At 37.3% G+C, this 23,451-nt stretch overlaps 1 protein-coding gene across 10 annotated transcripts in view; it reads left to right on the plus strand.

The window, feature by feature from the left end:
- The window catches only part of FER (FER tyrosine kinase), a 466,879-nt gene that overhangs the window by 14,172 nt on the left and 429,256 nt on the right, over positions 1-23,451 (plus strand). For 8 of the 10 annotated variants that reach the window (XM_019940802.3, XM_033853080.2, XM_073802380.1 and 5 more), the window contains one exon: positions 1,280-1,425. The exons of 1 other annotated variant lie outside the window; for it this stretch is intronic. The gene's annotated coding sequence lies outside the window, so the exon portion shown is untranslated. Of the gene's footprint in view, positions 1-1,279; positions 1,426-16,257; positions 16,380-23,451 lie in introns of those variants that run through there. One more of the 10 variants, XM_033853079.2, reaches the window with a different exon arrangement.

A 23,451-nucleotide genomic window follows, 5' to 3' on the forward strand; every position in this document is an offset into this window, starting at 1 on the left:
TAAGATACTCGATTGAAAGCAGTATAGAAGTCATGATTAAAACTTCCATATTTAAATATCATTTTAAGGCTTTGACAACTTTTGTCAAAGCCTTACTTTACACCAAAGTGTACAAATCAGAGAAAGCCATAATTCCCCTTGGAATTTCATCCATTCAGTAGCCACTTGTTTGGTGGCTATAACATTCAGGTATTGTGTAGGATGCTGGCTATATTAAGATAATAATCCCTGTCCTTAATCACGTCACAGTTTAGTGGAAGAAGAGGAATATAATAACACTTTCATTGTATGTTGATTAGGTTTCCAACCCATTCTAGCATTGAGAACCTTGTCAAATCTAGAAAAGTAAAATGCTTGTTAGGGGGCAAAGAAGGAATGCTTTTGGAAACGCGTAAAAAGCTTAGAAGAGTAGGAGACGTGGAAGATATTCCTGATATACTGTGTTTGGTTAGTTTCCTGACCAGAAAGAAAGGAATAATCTTATTTCTTGGTAACATCTATGAAATGTCCTCTGATTCATGCGAAAGTCAAGGAAGCAATGACAATGACAAAGCAAGCAATGACAGGAAACAGAATAGGCAAACAGAAAAGAGGAGCTTGAAAGAAGAGAGTTGATTATAAACCAAGAAGTCAGGGTTAGAAATATGAGGGCATGAGGCAAAAAATGAGAAACTGTGACAGGGCTGTAAACTGCACATTCAACATCAGTGGTAAAGATGAGAGCCAGTGACCAAGGAACATCTTAGAAATTCTCCTAGTTTCAAGGATTGAATGAGAGCAGCCAACATCAGAGCCATGCTTTGGCATACCGAATCATGTTAGACAAAGAAAGTGGGTGTTTGCCAGGAGAATCCTTCCCAAACCTTCCCAGCCTTTGACAAAGTTTTTCTTACATAGTTAGTTATTTCTTTAGGCTGTAATATCTTAACATATTATATATAAAATATTTAAAATTTTGCTTCTTCTAATGTGTTTCAAATTTGAAATTAGTTTTATGCTGTGAAAATGGAGAAAAACATGAATTACCTCTTCAAAACTGAGGAAATAGGTTAGGGAGAAGATAAAATGCATTACTTATTGAGAAAGTTGTGGAAAGAAAGGGGAGAGAGTAAGCAGGGGATGGACAAGCTAGGTAAGCATAGCATCCTGATTTTTAATGTCGTGAGCGTGATGAACTGCCAAAGTTGATTTCCAGTAGGAGCCTACCATACTCCATGTGTCCATTTTTACCTTTTTCTCTGTAGTGAACAGTTCTGACTCCTTGAATTTCTTCTTGCAGCTCATGTTTTCTGCCTAGACATATGACGATTCCCGTGAGACTTCACTGCACGTTTTCTCAAGTGTCTTCCTCATCCCTAATGTGTAATCCTTCAACATGGACCTGCTACTTTAGCTAAGATATGACCAGCAACGAATAGTAGTAAGGTAGGATTACTTTACTCTTCTTAGTAAATTACTAAATAAATTTATATATATATATACACACACACACACATATATTAATACATATATATACATATATATAGATATATTTTTTTTTCCTCTGAAACTGTGAAAACAGTTTTGACTTGTTTTAATTTTATAGTGTTCTTTATGTTATTCTCCTACCTAGGCAGGCTACAATCATTTTATATTTGTGTTATTTATTTTTTTGCTTGGCATTTATCCTACTGCATTCTATTCCATTTGTGATTTAGTTATTATTTTTTTCAACTAACACTTACAGACAGCAGAAGCCAACTCTGTATCTCTTTCCCGACCTGTGTGCCCACCAGTCCCATATTTTCAACTGCCTTGTACCAAACTCAGTGTATTTTATTTTTCTTCTTAAACACTTACTTCTTCTGCTGGTTTTTGTATTTCCATTAATAGCATTATTAGTCCATTATCTAATATAGTCCTGTATTCATTTACCTTTTTATTCATTTATTTGATGCACATTAATAGGCTTGTATTAAGGATCAGAGAATTTCCTGGGGATTCTGGTGATATAATGATGGATAAGTTGGATATCCTATCTTTATAGCTTATATTCTAGAGGATGGGAGAGGTTAAGAACTACACTGGCAAAATAATTATGAATTGCAGTAAATTTTTTGGAGGAAAGTAAATGACTTGGAGATAAGGTGGCCGGAGCTACTTCAGATAGGGTGGTCACAAAAAACTCCTCTAAGGAGTTGGTATTTAAGGTGAAACCTATATATGAGAAGGAGCTATTTCAAGGAGGGGATGTGTGTGTGTGTGGGGGCATGGTGGTGGTGATATTTTTGGTGGGGAAAGCATTCTCATTTGAAGGAATGGAAGAGTGAAATAAGTCAAACAGAGAAAGGCAAATACTGTGTGTTCTCACTTTTATGTGGAATCTTAAAAAGCCAAACTCATAGAAATAGAGAGTGGAATTGTGGTTGCCAGAGTCTGGGAAATGGGAGAAATGGGGAGATGCTGGTCAAAGAGTGCAAACTCCTAGCTATAAGATGAATAACTTCTGGGGATCTAATGTAGAACATGGTGAATCTAATTAAAAATACTGTATTATATACTTGAAAGTTTTTGAGAGAATAGATCTTAAATGCCAACACCACTCACACACACACACACACACACACTCAGTTGTAATTATGTGAAGGTATGGAGATGTTAACCAACTTTATTGTGATAATCATTTTACAATGTATACGTGCATCTAATTATCACATTGTACACCTTAAACTTACATATCTTATATGTCAATAATATCTCAATAAAGCTGGGTGGAAAACAAGAAAAAAAAAGGAATAGTGGGTACAAAGACTTCGAAGGAGGAAAGAGCTTGGTGAATTTGAGGAATTTAAAAAATCGCATTGTGGCTGACATAGTAGGAGAGACGGAGATGGGTAGGAAGAAGTTATAGAAATATTCAGGGCTTTGAAGGGTTTGGCATGTAGTTTGTTTTGTTCTTAAATGATATCATCGTTTTAGCTACTATGTGAGGAATGGACTAAGTGGGCTGGGACTGAAAGCTGGCAATTTTAGGAGCTAAGGTGAGAGATAGTGGTGCCCTGATTAAGATGTTAGCAACAAGAGCGAGATGGATGGATTTGAGATGACTTTCTTTTTTTTTAGTCAAAATCTATGGATATTTTTGGTGTGGAAAGAGTGTTACTCAAGGATGACTCCATGATTTTTGGGTTTTGAGCAACTGGGTGGGTGCTAGCATCAGGTACAGAATCTTTTTAGATAATTATCTTTCCCATTATCTCAAGGATTAGTTGTTTTACCAAAAGGGAAATTAATTATAATGCTACAAATAACATTAGTGCTGGAAATAAAAGCATCTGACAAATTTGTAATATGTACTAGTTAATACATTGTTTTGCTTTACTTTAGGTGCAAACACATAGTTTTTAATTCAATAGAAATTGAATAGATATTAAAGTAGACCTTTGCACTTCTGTGTTACTTATTTTTTCTAAGTTAATTAGTAGTCATATCTTTCTTTTGTATTTTTTTTGCTGAAGAATTTTTACAGTGTTTTCAAAAGAGAGGAGTTAATATTTATTGTTTGTGACAAGCATTTGGTTAGCTGTTTTAAATACTTTATTTTTTTTTTACAGTCCTGTGAGTTTTCCTTCTTCGCATTTGGTTATCTTTTGAGTTTTAGAGCTGAGAAGAAGTAGTTGAATAATGGGATTTTGTAGCTGGAAGGTTACCTTAGAGGTCATTCACTTCCTCTTCTTTCAGCTGAGACCTAGAGAGCTTCCATGACCTGCCCAAGATCACACAGTTGATTTTCAAGTTTGCTGAGGCTAGTGCTGCTTTTACCCCTTATGCTTCTGTCAAGCTGGCATCTTCTCAAGCCATCTTCCCACCCCTTCAATATTTCATTTTGAAAATGTTCAGTGCTACAGAAAAAATGGAAAATGCGGGACAATGAACACCCATATCACCTTTCATCTGTATTCACTCATTTAATTTTTGCTACATTTTCTCTCTCTTTATCTATTTATATATTTTAAAAACTGCTAGAAACTATATTAAAAATATATATTATATTTATATTATACATAAATATAGAACATAAATTTTTAAGCGTGCATTTCCTAAGAATATGGATAATTTTCTGCATGGTTATATTATCAATATTTATATAAGAAAATTAACATTAATTTAAGAATATGTTTAATATAATGGTCCATATTCAGATCTCCCCAGTTGTCCCTAAACATTTTTTTTTGAGTTTTTTGGATTTAGGATTCAATCAGGTTTCATGCACTGTATTTGATTCTTATCTCTTTATTCTCCTTTAATCTTGAACAGTCCCCACCTCTTTTTGTTTTTCATTATCTATCTGTATTTTCTCTTAAAATATATAGTTTGTGTATACTTAATGTCTTTCTTGAGAATTGCCTGGTTTCTGAGAACATTATTCATCCAAAACTTATTTGCAGTTTGCTTTTTCCTTCCAATTCTCTGAGGTTGCTGGAGATAAAATTGTTTATTACAAGCTTTTTTTGAAAAACATCAATCCAACTTTAAATATACTTTGGCTGAGGTTTCTACATTTGGTTGCATTAAGTTAAAGATAAAAAAAAACTGGGAAATTTATGTTGTATTCAACCCACTGGCACCAGTTGGCAATTGAAATTCATTTAAAACTACTGAAGTCTGCAGGAGTTATTCTCCCACCTACAGTGGCCCACTCCCACCTCCTCACCAGTTGATTATACCTAGGAATATATACGTAGTCACTGTGGACGTTACAAAGCTTTAGCAGTCTAAGTCTTCATCTTTGAAAAATGCACAATTTCAAGTGGGAAGTAGATTGAAATGCAAATGATATATAAGTAAGTTAGTAGAGACAATCGGAGCTAGGCACAATAAGAAAAGATGTAAGTACCTGCTCTCTCTGGTACTTGTGTAGGGCTGGCCTTCAGTGAGTGTTTCTTTCTTCCTTCCTTGCTGCTTTTGAGTTTCACAGATTTGTTTGGTTTTCTTTAAGAATTGCATGGAATTTAGGAACAAGTGGAGCTTTGTGGGGAGGAAGTGGGAGGTAAGTTTTAAGCAGTATTTTCCAAGTGGGGAGAGTCATATTTTGGTCGAGAGGAAAGGAAGATAAGTGCCAGTGAGGAAGGAAATACTCTGGATGTTTTAGGGATGTCTATGAAGACTTTTCCTTCAGGCAGGATTAGATTATACTTCTGTGTTTTTACTATACTTGGTACAGGGATTCCTTAGAGCAGTTATTGTTAGGTATTAGAACTATTCCTTTCCTCAAATAAGCTTCCTGAGGCTGTGACCAGTACTTTTTTATCTCTGTACTCAAGACTTCACTTAGTGTCTGGCGTATTGTAGACATTTTAAAAGTACTTATTGGATGAATAATGAATAAATAAATGAATGGGGCTTCCCTGGTGGCGCAGTGGTTGAGAGTCCGCCTGCCGATGCAGGGGACACGGGTTCGTGCCCCGTTCTGGGAAGCTCCCACATGCCGCGGAGCGGCTGAGCCCATGAGCCATGGCCGCTGAGCCTGCGCGTCTGGAGCCTGTGCTCCACAACGGGAGAGGCCACAACAGTGAGACGCCCGCGTACCGCAAAAAAAAAAAAAATAATAATAAAAATAAATAAATAAAATAAATAAATGAATGAAAGGCGTTTACTAAGAGCAAAAAGACAAAGATTCCTTTCCTGGGCAACTACAGTAATGGTTCAACCTGTGGTTAGATCAATTTATTGTTGAGGTGCTGAATTAGAGCTAGAATTGGTTCAGGTAAAACCTGAAAAAAATGAGGGAATAGAGAAGGATGAGACTTTTGGTTCAGGAGCCTGGGATATGGAACAGGGATAAAATTGTTCCCTGGAAACCTGAAGCATTCTGTGAGAGGGGTCAAGATTCTGTTATGTGAATACAATTGGGAGATTTTTCTGTCTCATGATATAAATACCTTTGTCATTTTCTGAATAAAAATAAATTAACTATATTTGAGGGAGAAATAAATTTTTTTTTTTTTTTTTGGCCACGCCGTGCGGCATGAGACATCTTAGTTCCCCAACCAGGGATCGAACCTTTGCCCCCTGCATTGCAAGCATGGGGTCTTAACCACTGGACTGCCAGGGTAGTCCCATGAAGGAGAAATAATTTTTAATGTGAAGCATTCATCTCTGAAATTTGATTTTTATCTTCTCAGTCCTCAGTCTTAAAAAAAAACTTGTTGGGGAGTCTTTTCTTTAAATTTTGTTAACATCATAAAATGAATATACCCTCTTATAAAAATACAAGCTAGAGATACATAAAATAAAAAGTGACATTCTTCCCAGTATTCTAACTCTCATTCTTCAGAGGTAGCTAATGTTAAAGGTTTGATGTGTATCAGTTTGAACTTTTAAAACGTATATAGTCATCCCTTGGTGTCTGCAAGGGATATCAATGATGCAGGACCCCCTGCTGATACCAGAATCTGAGGATGCTCAAGTCTCTTATATAGATGGCATGGTGTTTGCATGTAGCCTACACACATCCTCCCATGTACAGGCTATGTCAGAGATATTGTGGGTTTGGTTCTAGGCTACTGTAATAAGGTGAATATTGCAGTAAAGCAAGTCACACTAAATTTTTGGTTTCCCAGTGCATATAAAAGTTATGTTTACACTGTACTGTGGTTTACTAAGTGTGCAATAAATAGCATTATGTTTTAAAAAACAATGTACATACCTTGATTAAAAAATGCTTTATTGCTGAAAAATGCTAACCATCATCTGAGCTTTCAGTGAATCATAGTAGTAACATCAAAGATCACTGATCACAGATCACCATAACTGACATAATAGTAATGAAAAGTTTGAATTACTGAGAGAATTACCAAAATGTAACACAGAGACATGAAGTGAGCAACTGCTGTTGGAAAAATGGTGCCGACAGACTTGCTCGATGTGGGGTTGTTACAGACCATCAGTTTGTAAAAAACGCATTATCTGCGAAGTGAAAGAAAGTGGAGTGCAATAAAATGAGGTACGCCTGTACTTTAAATCATCTCTAGATTACTTATAATACCTAAAACAATATAAATATTATAGAAATAGTTGCTGGCATGTGGCAAATTCAAGTGTTGCTTTCTGGAACTTTGAGGAATTTTTTTTTCTTGAATATTTTCATCCACGGTTGATTGAATCCATGGTTGTGGAACCTGTGTATATGAAGGGCCAACTGTATTAAAAAACGTGTGTTTATATTTGTATAATTTAAAAAAGAGGATCATTTGATATACATATTCTGAAATTTGCTTTTCCTACTTGTCCTTTCATTTCTACTTATACTTCATATACTTCCAAAATTTGTTTGATGTGACTTTATATTTGAAACGTAAGAGGACAGAATCACGAGCAGAGAGTAACAGGCAAAACCCAGAGTTAATCGAATATCTGAGGAAGATAAATTTAAAAAGCTCATGCTAAGGAAAATACCTGCTAGTTTTTATTTGTGTAATTGCTATCTTTGACTTGTTTAATCTCTATGAAATTGTAAAAGTAATCATTTTTCATATGATGCACTTCAGAATAAACACATGAGAGATAATTAGAGTCAAACTTTGAGGCTCATGGAGTACATCTATGGGAATATACGTATATGCCTGACGTCGTATGAGAAACATGAGGATGCAGTCATGAATAGGATACTGTCATTCCTGAATGTTATGATAACAAAGGGAAGAGGCAAGAGAAGGCTGCCTAGTGGAGGTGATCTTAGCACAGTCTTGAAATACTAGTAAGAGGTAGTGAAGCTTTAAAAAAAAGTGGCTAGGGGGAAGAAAGAAGGATTGATTAAGAGTTGGAGGTTTTTAGGACAAGTACAATAGAAAGAAAGTTAAGGGAGGTTAGTTGATTCACAGTGTGTAGGGAAAGAAGTAGGAGGGCTCTATGTCCTAGTTTGTCTAGGACAGACCAGGTTTACACCTGTAGTCCTGGCATAATGAAGAATAGCACCTCATTTTACTCTGAAAAGTACCCTAGTTCTGGATGATAAGTGACATCCTTACCCTAGAAGGGAGAGAATATAGGGGGAGCTGATAAATTTTAGAGGAAATAGTGGGTGACTGGAGATCATTTTGAGGTCAAAGAGTAGGTATAGTAGCAGTTTAGACTCCAGAGAGGAGTAGGAAGGTAGTAGGTTATGGTCTAGAACTAGAATAGTAAAATTTACCATTGCAGAGATGAAACAGTTTTGGATTCAGATTATGGCCAGTAGCAATGGGTAGTTGAAATGGACTTGATTGAATGGATCTTTGGAGAAGAGAAAGACTACAGAGGTTAAAATCTCCGTGGATGAAGGTAAGACTTGGGTTGGAGAATAAGATTGGGAGCAAGTGGAGACTGAGAGGCAGATATGGAAATAATAACAGCAAGGTGGAATAGAATCTGGTAGAGCTGAATGGTGTAAATTTCAAAGGAGAAGAGATTTTTGAATAAGATTGGAAGACCAGTGATTTGATAATGGCACTAGGGAATCAGGATAATGTTACCCACCCCTCATCCCCCCTGCCGCTCCCCCCGCCCCCCAGCCCCATGGATGTGGGTGGTGGAATGTAGGGAAGGTGTAGTCTCCACGTAAGAGCCTGTGTTTTGGGGGAACCAGGTTTCTGATGGGAATTAAAGGGTAGAGATTTAGGGAAGTTTATTTACAAACTGAATGGAATTCTAGAAGAACAATTTAGGAAGAAAACAGATTTGTTGGAGCATGACTGTAGAGAAGGATGGACAGGAGTGGGAGTTAGGCCTTGCCTTTTGGGAAAAGATGGAATTATACAAAAAAGCCAAGAATGAAATTGACTTTCCTCCATGTTTTAAAGAGTGGCACAAATTTGGCCTGATATGGGCTCTCTGACAGGCTTTCTCACTGCAGAGTAGGGACTGGCTTTGGCCTAGTTCATATAATTTATATCTGATGAAACCTTGTTGGTTGCCATTCTGTTAGTATATGTGTGCCTTTAATGAGCCCATTTGAAAGTACACATGGATTTTGAAATTATTTTTACTTCTCCCTACATTGTTACTCTCCTTGAAGGAAAAAAAATTTGGCCTTAATTTGAAAACTGAACTCTTTTATAATAATTGATCATATAGGAAGAGTTAAAAGGCCAAGAGGTGTCCGGATAACAGTTATAGTTTGAGAATTTAGGGCATACAAGTTAGTATGCATTGTGCACTTAATCCTTTTAACTTTGTTCCCCTGTTTTCCTTCAAATTAGCCATGGTTCGCAAACATGTTCCCCATTTTTCCGCCTGTGTATCCTTGCTTATGTTCAAACTTGTATTTAGAAAGGAGCCCTCCTCCATCACTTGCTCTTCTATGTTCTCTCTTGTGTGGGTTCTCTCTCTCTCTCATGCTTTATTAGCAATGACTGCTTTTTAATGTCTCTCCAAAGCCGGACACACTAAATACTTTATCTCATCTAATCTTTACAATAACCCGCAAACTAGGTATTACTATCCCCATTTTAAAGATAAGAAAACCGATCTTTTAGGAGGTTAATTAAAATGCGCAGTTACACAGTTATGAAATGGTAGAGTTAGGATTTCAACCCAGGACTGTTTCCAAAGCCACCTCTACACACACCTTTGCAGAGAGACATGCATGTACATGAGCTCCTTTCATGACTATCCCTCAAGGCTTGCCAGAGATTTTTTTTTTGATTAAAAATAGTTTTTCTAGCTTTAATGAGATATAATTGACATATAACATTGTATAAGTTTAAGGTGTAGGGCATGATACACATATAATTGTGAAATGATCTTCTCTTCTTAATAAAGGTTTTTTGAGTACTCTGCTCAGCTGTACTCTTTCCTTTCTCTGTGTCTTTGTAGCACTTTGTACCTCAGGCTTTTATATTCTGTGAAGGCTTCCCTGATTGTCTCTAGAAATGTGGTACATACTTCCCCTGTATCCCCACTGAGCTCATAACCAATTTGTATTTGTGAACCTGTTTAATTATATGGCATTTGTTTGTTTCCACATTTGTTAATCCTAGTAGGTGGTGAGCTTCTTGAGACTAGGGGCTGTAATTTTATGCATCTTGATATTCCCAGCGCTGAGAAATATGCCTGGCAAATAGGTGCTCACTTCTGTCGCTGAATGAATTGTGTCATTGTTACCTGTGAACTTGTCTATTTATTTTTAATACACAGTAAGTTGTTTGAAGGCAGTAATCCAGGATTTTATTTATATTTGTATCCCTAACAGTATCTCTCCCATGGTTACTGAATAAATACCTGTTGATTTATATAATAGCTTAAAACAAATAAACAAAAATTCTGTTAATAATCCTGCTCTGCCCAAATAATTTTAAATATCAGTTCTTCAAATACATTTTTAAAATTAAAAAAAACCAGTTAATTTAAAAGCAAGCATGTTGTTCATTTGTTTATAACCTCACACAGCTTTTATTCAGTGTTCTCTCTCAATGAAACATCATTATCTATTAATGCTGTTCCCATAGGCTGTCTGGCCAATCTAGTGCTGTTTCAGTTGAATTTAACTTTATTTTAAATTAAGCTAAAGCAACACTTTGAAATAAGGAAAGTGTTGGAGGAGTTTTAGATACCATATCTGTAAGGTGGTCAAGGTCAGCATATATTAACTGATAATGAATGATGTTGTCTTTGTGATTAAACTTTGGTGACTGTTCATTCCAGCCTGTTTAACTGCTTCTGAAAAAGCACCTCATTTTGTATTCATGTGAGGTTAGTTTTTTGTTTTGTAACTGTGGTTATTACTTGCACACTTGGTGGCTTTTTGTGACTTTGTTTCTGTCTTGCTGCAAGCAGCTTAAGACTTTGTTCACATAGTCACTGTTTCTGACTTCTGTCAGTATTGAAAAATATAAAAGGTAAGAAATACCATTAAGTAATTATTTTTGTATTTGGGCAAATGATTTTATAGTCTTTATCAATGAACAAACATATTCTGATAAACTAACTTGAACCATAAACTGATTTGGAGGGGTTTTATTAATCAAGGAGTATAAATTCAAATTCTATAATTTTTTAAAAAAAATTTTAAATTTAAATTTTTTATACAGCAGGTTCTTATTAGTCATCAATTTTATACACATCAGTGTATTCATGTCAATCCCAATCTCCCAATTTATCACACCACCATCCCCACCCCCCTGCGGCTTCCCCCACTTGGTGCCCATACGTTTGTTCTCCACATCTGTGTCTCAACTTCTGCCCTGTAAACCAGTTCATCTGTACCATTTTTCTAGGTTCCACATGCATGCGTTAATATACAATATTTGTTTTTCTCTTTCTGACTTACTTCACTCTGTATGACAGTCTCAAGATCCCTCCATGTCTCAACAAATGACCCAATTTTGTTCCTTTTTATGGCTGAGTAATATTCCATTGTATATATGTACCACATTTTCTTTATCCATTCATCTGTTGATGGGAATTTAGGTTGCTTCCATGACCTGGCTATTGTAAATAGTGCTGCAGTGAACATTGGGGTGCATGTGTCTTTTTGAATTATGGTTACCTCTGGGTATATGCCCAGTAGTGGGATTGCTGGATCATATGGTAATTCTAGTTTTAGTTTTTTAAGGAACCTCCATACTGTTCTCCATAGTGGCTGTATCAATTTACATTCCCACCAGCAGTGCAAGAGGGTTCCCTTTTCTCCACACCCTCTCCAGCATTTGTTGTTTGTAGATTTTCTGATGATGCCCATTCTAACTGGTGTGAGGTGATACCTCATTGTAGTTTTGCTTTTCATTTCTCTAATAATTAGTGATGTTGAGCAGCTTTTCATGTGCTTCTTGGCCATCTGTATGTCTTCTTTGGAGAAATGTCTGTTTAGGTCTTCTGCCCATTTTTGGATTGAGTTGTTTGTTTTCTTAATATTGAGCTGCAAGAGCTGTTTATATATTTTGGAGATTAATCCTTTGTCCATTGATTCATTTGCAAATATTTTCTCTCATTCTGAGGGTTGTCTTTCTGTCTTGTTTATGATTTCCTTTGCTGTGCAAAAGCTTTGAAGTTTCATTAGGTCCCATTTGTTTATTTTTGTTTTTATTTCCATTACTCTAGGAGGTGGATCAAAAAAGGTCTTGCTGTGATTTTTGTCAAAGAGTGTTCTTCCTATGTTTTCCTCTAAGAGTTTTATAGTGTCCAGCCTTACATATAGGTCTCTAATCCATTTTGAGTTTATTTTTGTGTATGGTGTTAGGGAGTGTTGTAATTTCATTCTTTTACAGGTAGCTGTCCAGTTTTCCCAGCACCACTTATTGAAGAGACTGTCTTTTCTCCATTGTATATCCTTGCCTCCTTTGTCATAGATTAGTTGGCCATGGGTGTGTGGGTTTATTGCTGGGCTTTCTATCCTGTTCCACTGATCTGTGTTTCTGTTTTTGTGCCAGTACCATATTGTCTTGATTACTGTAGTTTTGTAGTATAGTCTGAAGTCAGGGAGTCTGATTCCTCCAGCTGCGTTTTTATCCCTCAAGACTGCTTTGGCTATTCGGGGTCTTTTGTGTTTCCATACAAATTTTAAGATTTTTTGTTCTAGTTACATAAAAAATGACATTGGTAATTTGATAGGGATTGCATTGAATCTGTAGATTGCTTTGGTTAGTATAGTCATTTTCACAATATTGATTCTTCCAATCCAAGAACATGGTATATCTCTCTGTCTGTTGGTATCATCTTTAATTTCTTTCATCGGTGTCTTATAGTTTTCTGCATACAGGTCTTTTGTCTCCCTAGGTAGGTTTATTCTTTTTGTTGCAGTGGTAAATGGGAGTGTTTCTTAATTTCTCCTTCAGATTTTTCATCATTAGTGTATAGGAATGCAATTTCTGTGCATTAATTTTGCATCCTGCAACTGTACCAAATTCATTGATTAGCTCTGGTGGCATCTTTAGGATTCTCTGTGTATTGTATCACGTCATCTGCCAACAGTGACAGTTTTACTTCTTCTTTTCCAAGTTGTATTCCTTTTTTTTCTTTTTCTTCTCTGATTGCCGTGGCTAGGACTTCCAAAACTATGTTGAATAATAGTGGTGAGTGTGGACATCCTTGTCTTGTTCCTGATCTTAGAGGAAATGCTTTCAGTTTTTCACCATTGAGAATGATGTTAGCTGTGGGTTTGTCATATATGGCCTTTATTATGTTGAGGTAGGTTCCCTGTATGCCCACTTTCTGGAGAGTTTTTATCATAAATAGGTGTTGAATTTTGTCAAAACCTTTTTCTGCATCTATTGAGATGATCATATGGTTTTACTTCTTCAATTTGTTAATATGCTGTATCACATTGATAGATTTGCATGTATTGAAGAATCCTTGCATCCCTGTGATAAATCCCACTTGATCATGGAGTATGATCCTATTAACATGTTGTTGGATTCTGTTTGCTAGTATTTTGTTGAGGATTTTTGCATCTATATTCATCAGTGATATTGGTCTATAAGTTTCTTTTTTTGTAGTATCTTTGTCTGGTTTTGGTATCAGGGTGATGGTGGCCTCACAGAATGAGTTTGGGAGTGTTCCTTCCTCTGTAATGTTTTGGAAGAGTTTGAGAAGGATGGGTGTTAGCTCTTCTCTAAATGTTTGATAGAATTCACTTGTGAAGCCATCTGGTCCTGGACTTTTGTTTGTTGGAAGATATTTAATCACAGTTTCAATTTCATTACTTGTGATTGGTCTGTTCATATTTTCCATTTCTTCCTGGTTCAGTCTTGGAAGGTTATACCTTTCTAAGAATTTGTCCATTTCTTCCAGGTTGTCCATTTTATTGGCATAGAGTTGCTTGTAGTAGTCTCTTAGGATGCTTTGTATTTCTGCGGTGTCTGTTGTAACTTCTTTTTCATTTCTAATTTTATTGATTTGAGTCCTCTACCTCTTTTTCTTGATGAGTCTGGCTAATGGTTTATCAATTTTGTTTATCTTCTCAAAGAACCAGGATTTAGTTTTATTGATCTTTGCTATTGTATTCTTTGTTTCTATTTCATTTATTTCTGCTCTGATCTTTATGATTTCTTTCCTTCTGCTAACTTTGGGTTTTGTTTGTTCTTCTTTCTCTAGTTGCTTTAGGTGTAAGGTTAGGTTGATTATTTGAGATTTTTCTTGTTTCTTGAGGTAGGCTTGTATAGCTGCAAACTTCCCTCTTAGAACTGCTTTTGCTGCATCCCATAGGTTTGGGATCGTCGTGTTTTCCTTGTCATTTGTCTCTAGGTAGTTTTTGATTTCCTCTTTGATATCTTCAATGATCTCTTGTTTACTTAGTAACGTATTGTTTAGCCTCCATGTGTCTGTGTTTTTTACGTTTTTTTCCGTGTAATTCATTTCTAATCTCTTAGCGTTGTGGTCAGAAAAGATGCTTGATATTATTTCAGTTTTCTTAAATTTACTGAGGTTCGATTTCTGACTCAATATGTGATCTATCCTGGAGAATGTCCCATGCGCACTTGAGAAGAAAGTGTAATCTGCTGTTTTTGGATGGAATGTCCTATAAATATCAGTTAAATCTATCTGGTCTATTGTGTCGTTTAAAGCTTCTGTTTCCTTATTTATTTTCATTTTGGATGATCTATCTATCGGTGTAAGTGAGGTGTTAAAGTCCTCCACTATGATTTTGTTACTGTCGATTTCCTCTTTTATAGCTGTTAGCAGTTGCCTCATGTATTGAGGTTCTCCTATGTTGGGTGCATATATATTTTTAATTGTTATATGTTCTTCTTGGATTGATCCCTTGATCATTATGTAGTGTCCTTCCTTGTCTCTTGTAACATTCTTTATTTTAAAGTGTATTTTATCTGATATGAGTATTGCTACTCCAGCTTTCTTTTGATTTCCATTTGCACAGAAAATCTTTTTCCATCCCCTTACTTTCAGTCTGTATGTGTCTCTAGGTCTTAAGTGGGTCTCCTGTAGACAGCATATATATGGGTCTTGTTTTTGTATCCATTCAGCAAGCCTGTGTCTTTCTGTTGGCTGGAGCATTAAATCCATTCACGTTTAAGGTAATTATTGAAATGTATGTTCCTATGACCATTTTCTTAATTGTTTTGGGTTTGTTTTTGTAGGTTGTTTTCTTCTCTTCTTTTTCCCACTTAGAGAAGTTCTTTTAGCATTTGCCGTAGAGCTGGTTTGGTGGTGCGGAATTCTCTTAGGTTTTGCTTGTCTGTAAAGCTTTTGATTTCTCCATCGAATCTGAATGAGATTTTTGCCGGGTAGAGTAATCTTGGTTGTAGGTTCTTCCCTTTCATCACTTTAAGTATATCATGCCCCTCCCTTCTGGCTTGTAGAGTTTCTGCTGAGAAATCAGCTGTTAACCTTATGGGAGTTCCCTTGTATGTTTTTTGTCATTTTTCCTTTGCTGCTTTCAATAATTTTTCTTTGTCTTTAATTTTTGCCAATTTGATTACTATGTGTCTTGGCGTGTTTCTCCTTGGGTTTATCCTGCCTGGGACTCGCTGTGCTTCCTGGACTTGGGTGGCTATTTCCGTTCCCATGTTAGGGAAGTTTTCAACCATAATCTTTTCAGATATTTTCTATGGTCTTTCCTCTCTCTTTTCTCCTTCTGGGACTCCTATAATGCGAATGTTGTTGCATTTAATGTTGTCCAAGAGGCTTCTTAGGCTGTCTTCATTTCTTTTAATTTTTTTTCTTTATTCTGTTCTGCAGCAGTGAATTCCACCATTCTGTCTTCCAGGTCACTTATCTGTTCTTCTGCCTCAGTTATTCTGCTATTGATTCCTGCTAGTGTAGTTTTCATTTCAGTTATTGTATGGTTCATCTCTGTTTGTTTGTTCCTTAATTCTTCTAGGTCTTTGTTAAACATTTCTTGCATCTTCTTGCTCTTTGCCTCCATTCTCTTTCCGAGGTCCTGGGTCATCTTCACTATCCTTATTCTGAATTCCTTTTCTGGAAGGTTACCTATCTCTACTTCATTTAGTTGTTTTTCTGGGGTTTTATCTTGTTCCTTCATCTGGTACATAGGCTTCTGCCTTTTCATCTTGTCTATCTTTATGTGAATGTGGTTTCTGTTCCACAGGCTGCAGGATTGTAGTTCTTCTTTCTTCTGCTGTCTAAGAGGTTTGTGCAAGCTTCCTGATGGGAGGGCCTTGTGGTGGGTAGAGCTCAGTCTTGTTCTGGTGGGCAGAGCTCAGTAAAACTTTAATCTGCTTGTCTGTTGATGGGGGTGGGGCTGGGTTCCCTCCCTGTTGGTTGTTTAGCCTGAGGCAACCCAAGACTGGTGTGTACCTGGGCTCTTTGGTGGGGCTAATGACAGACTCTGGGAGGGCTCACGCCAAGGAGTACTTCCCAGAACTTCTGCTGCCAGTGTCCTTGTCGCCACGGTGAGCCACAGCCCCCCCACCCCGCCTCTGCAGGAGACCCTCCAACACTAGCAGGTAGGTCTGGTTCAGTCTCCCCTGGGGTCACTGCTCCTTCCCCTGGGTCCCAATGTGCACACTGCTTTGTGTGTGCCCTCCAAGAGTGGAGTCTCTGTTTCCCCCAGTCCTGTCAAAGTCCTGCAATCAAATCCCACTAGCCTTCAAAGTATGATTCTCTAGGAATTACTCCTCCTGTTGCCAGACCCCCAGGTTGGGAAGCCTGACGTGGGGCTCAGAACCTTCTGTCCAGTGGGTGAACTTCTGTGGTATAAGGGTTCTCCAGCCTGTGAGTCACCCACCCAGCAGTTGTTGATTTGATTTTACTGTGATTGTGCCCCTCCTGCCATCTCAATGTGCCTTCTCTTTTGTCTTTGGATGTGGAGTATCTTTTTTGGTGAGTTCCAGTGTCTTCCTGTTGATGATTGTCCAGCAGCTAGTTGTGATTCCGGTGTTCTCACATGAGGGAGTTAGAGCACGTCCTTCTACTCTGCCATCTTCCTATTAAATTTCTTGTCAGCTTATGAAAATTTGTCTTGGAGAAAGAATGAAAGATTTCCTGTTTCTATGGCACAGCTTTTATTCACTTATTTTTTGATTTTTCTATGTAAGCATACCTTTGTGGTATATTTGAATTTATTTTCAATGTTAAAAAATGAAATGATTAAAGAAATATTTGTGACAACAATATATCATCTGTGTTAACATAAATTTTCCTTACTTGGAAGTATTCAGTACAGATTAAAGTTTCTTTATGCTATATAAAAGCAGTATTTTCTCTGTATATTTGGAGAATGTTAAAAAGTTTCCAGGATGTAAAAAAATTGTGGAGCCAAAAGTTGAAAAACAAGAGGCATTTTAGAAGAAATACTTGCCTATACCCTTATATTTATAAGAAGTACCATGGGAATTCTATTGTCCTGTCAAGGAAACTAGTTATCTGTTTTATATTTTGGTATTAAATAGTGTCCATTTTTGTTTAAGGAGTATGTATTTATAGATCTATTTTATACAGGATGAAATTCTAATTTTTGAAAATATGGCAGTTTTTAATGGTTCTTTTAAAGTTTTTAATCACTATTTATGGTGAATTGAAAACTCAGCATAACTCACTTGATCCTAAATACCAAGCTGAATGCCATTAAATAAGAAAGATTTAAATAGTCAATAATGTTTTTAGGACTTTTACTAGTTTTACCTTTTAAGAAAGATGCTATTTATTAGTTTTGCCTTTTAAAAAGATGTGTATTTTAAAAGATGCTATCTTAAAATAGACATCTTTGCTAATGACATGCCTGTAGTTTTGTATAATACTCTATTTCTGCCTGATTTGTACTCAGTATCCACTAAATTATAGAAATTCTTATTTTAAAATCTCATTTGCAAATCTTTTAAAAAATGGGTTTTCTCTTGCAATTATTTATAATAAATTGAATACCTACTGTATATGGATAGTAATTTTAGCCCCAGTGTTATAAAAGTGAAAACTCTGTAATATTCTTATTTTCATGTATATTGTAGTTTGATGGGAGAAATATACCTGAACAAATAATTAAAATATACTATGAGAGGTGTTATATTAATCACAGGTACATACATGATCCCTGAGATCTGAGAAAAGGGAACACCGAAGTTGGACTGGGTAATTATGGTTGTGGGGATGGTCAGAGAAGGTTTCACAGAGAAAACAACTTTACAGTTTAGTTGTTGAAAATTCTGCAGGCAGGCAAGGGATAAAAACATTTAGACTGAAGGAACAACATCTGCAAAGCTACAGAGGTATGATCATGAGACATTTAAGGGACCATAGGTAGAAAACTGTGGTACTGTTGTTTGAGGGTGGAAGGCTGTCTGGGGCCAGCTTGGATTACCAGGCAAAGGAGTTTGAATTTTAACCTATAGGTTAGGGTTGTAAATTTGATACCTTGTGTTACAAGTAATAATAGAATTAATACCTAGAATCACTAAGTATCCTAAAGAATGAAGAGGGCTAAGTAGGGATTGTAGGGCATGAGGAGATGCATGTATAATGCTGTGTAGCCTCAACCAGTTAATTCATTTAACAGATTTTTATTGTCTACTATATATGCAAGGCACTGTTTTAAGCACTGGAGATGATAGTGGGGGAAGAGATCAGAGTAATTCCTTGCCCAATTGGAACTTATATTACAAATCAGTCTGTATTGTACCCCCGCCTGCTTGCTCTATCTCTCTCTTTGTAATTTTTGGCTGCAGTATGATTGTATAATTTCCTTGTAATTTCTTTTTTCATCTTCCTTATGGTTGACATAGGCAGCTTTTGCTCTATTACTTGTGGAAGAATGTAGCTAAATTTGTGACACCCTCTCCACGTTATTGTTCTTCCCCCGACCTGTAGTTTGAGGTCTGGGCATTACTTTTTTTTTTAAATTGAAATTTCTTTTGAGGTAATTGTAGATTAATACGCAATTGTATGAAATAATAATTCCTTGTACATTTGGTCTAGTTTCCCCTCATGGTAACATTTTGCAAAACTGTGACAACCAGGATATCAACATTGACATAATCCACTAATCTTATTCATATTTCTCCAATTTTAATTGTACTCCTTTGTTGTGTGTATGTTAAGTTCTGTAACATTTTATTACTTGTCTAGATTCATGTATCCACCACTACCATCAAGGTACTGAACAGTTCCAACACTACTAGAATCCCTTGTATCCTCCTTCTATAACCATTCTTACCTCCCTTTTCCACTCTGCAGGCCCTAAACCCTGGCTACCCCTAATCTGTCCTTTTCCCAAAATTTTTTCACTTCAAGAATGTTATATAAATGGAATCATACAGTATATAACTTTGTGGGGTTGGCTTTTTTCGTTCAGCAGGATTGCTGAAGATTCGTGCTAGTTGTTGTCTGTATTGATAGACTGTTCCTTTTTAATGTGGGTAGTATTCCATGGTATGCATTCACCTGTTGAAGGATCCCTGTGCTGATTCCAGCTTTTGGCTATTACAAATAAAGCTGCTATGAACATTTGTGTACAGGTTTTTGTGTGAACATATGTTTTCATTTCTATGGCATAAATGTCCAAGAGTGCAATTGTTGGGTCATATGGTAGTTGAATGTTTAGTTTTATAAGACACCAGAGTGGCTGTACCATTTTTTGTCTACTAACCAGCAACAAATGAATGATGCACTTTTTCCATATCCTTACAAGTGTTTGGTCTTGTCATTATATTTTATTTTAGCCATTCTGATAGGTATGTAGTGGTATCTCCATGTGGTTTTAATTGCATTTCCCTGAAGGCTAATTTATGTCGAACATCTTTTTGTGTGCTCATTCGCCATTTTTATATCCTTTTCTGTGAAATGTCTGTTCATGTCTTCTGCTCATTTTCTAGTTGGATTGTTGTTGTTTTTAAATGTTGAATTTTAAGAGGTTTTATGAATTCTAGGTACTAGTTCTCTGTTGATAAGCCCAATTTATCAATTTTTCCTTGTATGGATTGTGTTTTTTTTAAATTTAATTAATTAATTAATTTTTTTTTGCGGTACGCGGGCCTCTCACTGTTGTGGGCTCTCCCTTTGCGGAGCACAGGCTCCGGACGCGCAGGTTCAGCGGCCATGGCTCACGGGCCCAGCCGCTCCGCGGCATGTGGGATCTTCCCGGACCGGGGCACGAACCCGTGTCCCCTGCATCGGCAGGCGAACTCTCAACCACTGCGCCACCAGGGAAGCCCTGGATTGTGTTTTTTTGTTTCAAGTCTAAGAACTTTGCCTAGCTTTAGATCCTGAAGATTTCCTTCTGTTTCTTTTTTCATAGAAGTTTTGCAGTTTTACGTTTATGTTTAAGTTTTTGAATTAATTTTTGTGTAAGGTGTTAGGTCAGAGTTCATTCTTTTTTTTCTTTTTTTGGCCTATAGATATCCAATTGCTCCAGTACCATTTATTGAAAAGGCTAGTTTTCCTTCATTGAATTGCTTCTGGACCTTTGTCAAAAAATAGTTGAGCATATTTATGTGGGTCTATTTCTGGGTTCTTTATTCTGTTCCATTCATCTACTGTCTATCCTCTACTAATACCACACTGTCTTGATTTCTCATTCACCAAGTTGGACATATTTTTTTGAATACTCTTTCAGCCCTACTTTCTTCTCTCCTTCTGAAACTCAGACGATACAAATGTTGGGTCTTCTGTTATTGTCCTGCAGGTCCCTGAGGCTTTGCTTATTCTTCTTCTTATTTTCTGTATATTTTCTCAATGTTGTTTGGATTGGTTGAATTCTATTCCTCTTTCTTACATTCACTGATTGTATCCTTTGTTGTCTACTGTTGAGCTCATCTAGTGAGTTTTTTATTCCTGTTATTATATTTTTTAGTTCTATAATTTCCATGTTTTTTAATAACTTCTATTTTTTGCTTAGATTTTCTAATTTTACAGTTGTTTTAAGGGAATTTGTAATTGTTGGTTTACATTTGTTTTAAGAGAATTTGTGATCGATTGTTGAAGCATTTCTATGATGGCTGATTTAAAATCATTTTCTGATAATTCCAACATCTGATTCATCTTGTTGTTGGCATAAGTTGATTGTCTTTTCTTTTTTAACTTGTGATTATTTTTCTTGGTTCTTGATATGACAGGTGATTTTCAATTGAAGCCTAGATATTTTATCTATTATGTTAGGAGACTCTATTTCAATAGCCTATTTCAATCTTTTATTTTTACAGGCAGTCAGTCACTCTGGTTAGATTTAACATGCAGTTCTTGGCCTATTTTTGTGGGCTGTGGTTCCAGTGACAGTTTAATTTTGAGTCTTTGTGCTGTTATTTTGGTTTGCTTTATCTGGTATCACTAGGGCTCCCACTGATTCTTGATGGTGGTGGTGCTGCTTGAGGGAGTAGAAGACATTTTTCTTAGGCTGAGCAGTACTAGATGTCTATTGGTTAGAGAAGGGGTGAGATAGGATTTCTTTACCATGCCCCCTAGCTGCCCTACAGTCTCTGGTCAGGAAAGGAGAATCTTGGACTCGCAGAGAACAAGGAGCTTCCTGGACTGAACCTCTTGCTAGAGCTGGGTCCCTTTTGCCAGTTCTGTGTACCTGCTCTGGTGTTTCTGGGTGGGAAAGGTGATCCTTGGACCTGTGGGGACAGGGAGGCTTTCTGACTGGGCTGCTTGCTATTGCTGGATCTCTCTTGCTGGTTCTTCCTGCCTAGTTCCGTTTCTCTTGGCAGAAAATGGGATTCTCAGGCCTATCAGGGAAGGAGAATGCTTCCCCTGGCTGTTTGTTTTTGGTGAGGCTCATAATCTGTCTCCCTTGCTGGTGGTGTCTGGCTTGCCTGATGTAGTCAGAGGGACTCTTGTCAGATCCTGGGAGGAGTTAGCCTACACGGACTGCCTTTTGTTCCCAGACTGGAAGTTGGGAAAAGTCAGAAATGGATGACCGTTTTCTGTTTGATGAGGGGGGTACAAGATACCCTGCTTCTGTGCTGTTCTTCCAGTCCTAGGGCCAAAGGAGTTTCCCTTTTCTACCTCTCAGAGTTATTCTTTGGTCATCTCTTTTGCTATTTTCAGTGTTTATAGTTGTGTTTTGTGGGGCTGAGCTGGGAAAAATGGTCTATGCCATCTTGTTTGGGTCAGAAGCTAGGTTTTACTTTTTTTTTTTTTTCTTTTTTGCGGGACGCGCAAGCTCAGCAGCCATGGCTCACGGGCCCAGCAGCTCCGCGGCATGTGGGATCTTCCTAGACCAGGGCACGAACCCGTGTCCCCTGCATCGGCAGGCGGACTCTCAACCACTGCGCCACCAGGGAAGCCCGGTTTTACTTTTTTTTTAAATTTATTTTTAATTTTTGGCTGCATTGGGTCTTCATTGCTGCACACAGGCTTTCTCTAGTTGCATCGAGCAGGGGCTACTCTTCGTTGTGATGCGTGGGATTCTCATTGTGGCGGCTTCTCTTGTTGCAGAGCACGGGCTCTAGGTGCATGGACTCAGTAGTTGTGGCATGCGGGCTCAATAGTTGTGGTTCGCGGACTCTAGAGCGCAGGCTCAGTAGTTGTGGTGCATGGGCTTAGTTGCTCCAGGGCATGTGAGATCTTCCTGGACCAGGGCTCGAACCCGTGTCCCCTGCATTGGCAGGCGGATTCTTAACCACTGCGCCACCAGGGAATTCCTAGGTTTTACTTTTAATTTTGGTTTATTTGTCATATGAGCATGGCGATAGAGGGGTGGGGAGGTATTGGCTGGGACTGAGTTTGGCCTTGTTGGGGGCCCTGAGATTTACTCTCTCTTATGAGATTCCATTAAACATCCTGTACTTCTGGATTTAATTTCATCCACCAGTTCGTCATAGAGCCCTGGAAAATGGCAAGCCAAGGCTGCCCTCCCTGCATTTTTCTGAGGTCCTGTCTTGGTACAGAGAAGCTTCTTTCTTTAGTTCTTTTCTTTTTTTTTTTTTTTTTAACATCTTTATTGGGGTATAATTGCTTTACATTGTTGTGTTAGTTTCTGCTGTATAACAAAGTGAATCAGCAATACGAATACATATATCCCCATATCCCCTCCCTGTTGTGTCTCCCTCCCGCCTTCCCTATCCCACCCCTCTAGGTGGTCACAAAGCACCGAGCTGATCTCCCTGTGCTCTGTGGCTGCTTCCCACTAGCTATCTGTTTTACATTTGGTAGTGTATATATGTCAATGCCAGTCTCTCACTTCTTCCCAGCTTATCATTCCCTATGGTTCTTCAGAACCATTTTTTTTTTAGATTCTATATATTTATGTTAGCATACGGTATTTGTTTTTCTCTTTCTGACTTACTTCACTCTGTATGACAGACTCTAGGTCCACCCACCTCACTACAAATAACTCAGTTTAGTTTCTTTTTATGGCTGAGTAATATTCCTTTAGTTATTTTCTTGATTTTTCCCTAGGTTGGTCTGTTCAGTGTATGCTGCTTCTTTTCATCTTGGAGTATCCAGTGTGAATTCTCAGGATTTTGTTAATTCTTCTTCCTCGGGATATCTTCTGAAAGTTGAGGGGTAGCGTTGGGCACATTTCCATGCTGCCTAGAGCACCAGAATTTTCTCTTTTTTTCCTTTGAAACTATGCTGTGAAACTTG

The sequence above is a fragment of the Tursiops truncatus genome, chromosome 3 (assembly GCF_011762595.2).
Source record: "Tursiops truncatus isolate mTurTru1 chromosome 3, mTurTru1.mat.Y, whole genome shotgun sequence".
In the NCBI taxonomy this organism is placed as follows: domain Eukaryota; kingdom Metazoa; phylum Chordata; class Mammalia; order Artiodactyla; family Delphinidae; genus Tursiops; species Tursiops truncatus.